The following is a 4106-nucleotide window of genomic DNA, read 5'->3' as shown; positions in this document are numbered from 1 at the left end:
GTGACACACGAGCTCTATTTGCAGTTTGTTTACCCCAACCTATTTTTTCCATCCTTGTTCAAAAGTTGCATAACTATGTTGTCTTCAAGAAACAGGATGTTTATAATATAAAAGCAGATGAGCCTGGGGTACTTTGGGATACTGTAGGTCACATTTAAAGTAACTTGCATGTAAAATTATTCAGCAGAAAGTGGTAGCCTGGAGTGAGTCAGTGGTTCAGATACTCCCTAGTACAGTTAAACAACCTAGAAGAACGTGTTATCTGTCTTTTTAGAATTGTCATTAATCCCTGAAATGAGACCAATCCTGCTTGTATTTTCAAAAGTTTTATTCAGAAAGGTTGTCCCTACGGAAAAGAACAGCAGAAAGCCAACACATCAACAAAATGCTATGTTCATCCTCAGAAGAGGGTAGGAGAGGGATCGAGGTCAAGAATACAAAGTAAGGAAAATACCTTGTGATGGTCTATGCACAACAGCAGATTTCATTTCTACAGAAGCCTTAGAATGGGAAAAAGACCCAAACAACAACCTCCCTCTTTCGTTAACTGAATAATGATTAGAACTAAAATGCAATTCAAGCCAGCAGACGGAATGTCCAGAAAATGCCAATGCCGACTGTCTATTCAGATAGACAGACTTGGCTGAGAGCAACACATTCTTTACAGCCATTAGATTCCTTAAACTTTTGTAAAATAAGAGACAAATTATTTTTATTTTTTAGATAAGGTCAGTAATGGTGACAGAACCATGACCCATTTGCAAGTGTCACAATATCACTCAAAACCAGAGTCTTCCATTTCAAGCAAACTGATGCAACATCATGTGAATGAATTTTTAGAAACAGGATGGACAATATTTTTTTCCTTTTTTAAGTGTAAAGGTTTAATATGAAGGAAGTTCTTTGTCTCCACATAATATAAGTGACTGCTTGCTCCTAATATTCAACAGAACCTAATTGGATTGATGTTAAATGATTAGATTTGCCATTGATTGGATTGCCCTTGAATTACCTACTGGGAGTCTGTCAAAAGACTCGTGTTTTGCCCTTCTTATGTCCTTTCTGTCCAATCTGAAAAAAACCCAACTTATTTTACTGTCAGATTAATGAATTAAGCAACTTTGTCCCAATGAATGCAGCGCCCGGCTAAATAGGGCTCTGATTAGCTGGCTGTGCCAGGGCTTACCATTACAGCACAAAGTAATGAAGATAGTGTAAAAAATCTGCATCTCAAACTATTTGAATAGGAAAAGAGGAAAAAAAAGGGTAAAAACGGTCTTCCTAAAAATTGTAAATTTTTTTTAAATCCCTAAAATGAATATTTTTAGCTCCCCTAATTTTTTTTTTAACTATTTCATTTTTTTCCATCCAAAAAGGGAATTTCTTTTCCATGCTTAGGTCAGTGAAAGAACATGCGGATTTGGTGTGTGAGTGTCTTTTTTTAATAGCTTTTTTAAATTACCATTCTTGTGATTTTTTCCTGCTTTTTCATATTTTGGACTTTGATTTTTGCATTCTTGGAGAACTGTAGAATATCCTGGGCTGGAAGGGATCCACAAGGATCATCAAGGTCCAACTCCTATTCTCTTCAAAGAGAGTAAAGAATGAATGAAGAAAGAAGGAAAAATTTGAAAACAAATGTGGTTAAAATTTTGAATTTTTAAAACCTGAAACAAAAGGAAATTACATATTATTAAAAATATATATTTTTAAAATAACCTGGTTTTCAAATGCACTTACAGGAGTGAAATATCCTTTGGCAATCCCTCTGCACTTACATTTGCTATACCTGATATGATCTGGGAATGTTCTTTTGCTCTTCAGGGGTTTACAGCAATCACTTGAGTCCATAACCATGACTTTTCTATGTCGCTTCAGTTTTCCATTTTAGTTGCTTTACTAATTTTATATAAATCATCAGCTTCACAATTTTCAGTGAAATCAATACTATGCACAACAGCTAAATATCTCTATCAGCTCTTTGATGAGCACTTCTAATAGTGTTTTATGTTTTAATATGTTTTGACCAATATCCAAAATGCTTTTGCAGGACTGGCTGAAACTAAGGAGCTTTATAAATTACTTCATGGGAACATTGCTTAAAATTGACAAAAATTAGACACAAGAAAGGCTGAAAGAGAAAATTATTTTGATTTGTGTCTTGAAAAATAATTTCAGGCCTCTGAAAACAGAAATTATTCAGCATCTCAGAAACAGGCTGCAGCACTTGGAGAAAAGCAAAAGATTGCACTCTAATTATAAAGTACTGTTGTACTGTTTTCTGCATTTGTTGCCATCAAAATCATTAAAATAAATTAATTTAGCATTAGTCAAGAGAATAAGCTAGAGAATGAAGCAAATTGCTTCAGTACCTTATAGAGAGGTTGCTATGGTATTTCATGGGATTTAGAAATCTCTGGCTCACCAGTGAGACTGCAGTGTTCTGGATGGTTGCAAACTGCAGAGAGCCCATTGACTTCTAGGGTCTATTCTGAGGGGCAAGGATGTGTTTCTGCTCTACGTTGCATCACTCAGCTGATAGAAGAACATGCATCTGCCCAGGTATGCAAGGCCAGGCATTCCCTGTGGATCTGCTGCCGAACATCCCTCTGGGGGCTGGTTTGGTGCTCTTGGCAAAGGAGGGAGGGCACAGCACAGCAGCTGTGTTCCCATGGGAAAGGTGTCACTATGCACTCCCTGTGTACTATGACAGCAAGCTGAAATGTCCAACAGGAACATCACGGGCAAAGCATGAAACAGGGGGTGATGGAAAATGAGGGTAATAGAATATTTTACTTCTGCGCCTTTCTTCCATCTCTTAAGGCTGTACAGTCATCATGTGGCTGCCCAAAAGTACAGAAAACAAGCTGCCTTGGCCCTATGGAATGGCCTCCACTTCAGGGGTGTGGGAAGCTAGAGAACAGTGTTCTGGTCAACTGCTGTCATTGTCAGAATCCTGAGTGAGAGGCGACCATTGTCATTGTTCTTACCCAGCCCTGCACAGAGTCAGCTGCATGTCAACCAGTCCCTTTGCTTCTCTCGAGGCTCCTCTCCCAAACCCCCAGCACTTAGAGAGACTGATGAGCAGTAGAGGTCACAAACACACAGTTCTTGAAAGATGCCCACCTCAGAGTGCCAGGGAAACACCACCGTCCAGGAGAGCAGCCTGTCCCTTCCCTCTGCTCCAGGTGGGCAGCTGCAAATCCCTTTCTTCAGACCCTGTTGGAAGCTGTGACATTATCATAGTCAGGCAAGACCTTCAAGCCTCCTGCTTGGCCCAGCACAAGAGGCATTTGTCGCTTGTTTCCCTGCTGGGCACAGAAAGGCTAAATCACCTTTTCTCTTTGCACCATTCCCCTGGTCTGATATTCCACTGCCTGTACGATCCTGGGCTGCCTGTGCAATCCCAGGTTGCCCATTCAAATCTCCCTCAGTTGCCTACACAAGCAGCTACAACTACATTAAGGAAGCAGCCTGGTTGCCCTGGAATTTTTACAAGGCTAAATATGTCCACTGAGACAGACTCTTAAACTGCAGTCATTTTACATTTAATCATCATGTTTAAATATCTTTAAGCCACCCATGCACATTTTTCATTACATTTTCAATGGGCTAATAACCACTCTGAGCCTGTGCCCTATTTGTGCACATTTTGCCAACCTAAAAGGCCAACTGGCACTATTTGGTCATTTTCAAATGCAAAGGCAGATGTCTGCTCTTGTAGACAACATGGCCAGGAAGGTTTTTTGTTGTTGTTGCCATTTTTTTTTTTATTTTATTTTTCCCCAGGATTTGTATGCATAATCACTATTTTCACTGATACAGGAGGATTTTTCTGAAATGAAGTTTGGCTTCCTGGCTCTCACAAGCTCTCTTTCATAAGAGAGCAGAGGGATTCCTCATTAATGAAACAAGCCCATGCCGCTATAGAAGAAAGATGCTGGTATTTAATTTTCACTTTTTCATTTGGTTTGCTAGCAGGAATATTTTTGTTCATTTTTCAGTCACCAGAGAAGACTATACTGAGTGCTCTATGTGTGACTTGACCATTATTATATTACTTAATTGGCATTTGATTGATAGATGTAGAACATATTTATTCTTTC

At 39.1% G+C, this 4106-nt stretch overlaps 1 long non-coding RNA gene across 1 annotated transcript in view; it reads left to right on the top strand.

Annotated features, from left to right (window-relative positions):
- Positions 1-2928, top strand: part of LOC146444513 (uncharacterized) — a 3657-nt gene extending 729 nt beyond the window's left edge. Inside the window, exons 2-3 of the long non-coding RNA XR_014849696.1 lie at positions 326-441; positions 2824-2928. This is a non-coding gene — a long non-coding RNA (uncharacterized LOC146444513). The remainder of the gene's footprint in view (positions 1-325; positions 442-2823) is intronic.
- Positions 2929-4106: the final 1178 nt, after the last annotated feature.

The sequence above is a fragment of the Lichenostomus cassidix genome, chromosome 1 (genome assembly GCF_008360975.1).
Source record: "Lichenostomus cassidix isolate B80296 chromosome 1, HeHo_3.0, whole genome shotgun sequence".
Classification (NCBI taxonomy): domain Eukaryota; kingdom Metazoa; phylum Chordata; class Aves; order Passeriformes; family Meliphagidae; genus Lichenostomus; species Lichenostomus cassidix.
This window is presented reverse-complemented; position numbering and strand designations above follow the sequence as displayed.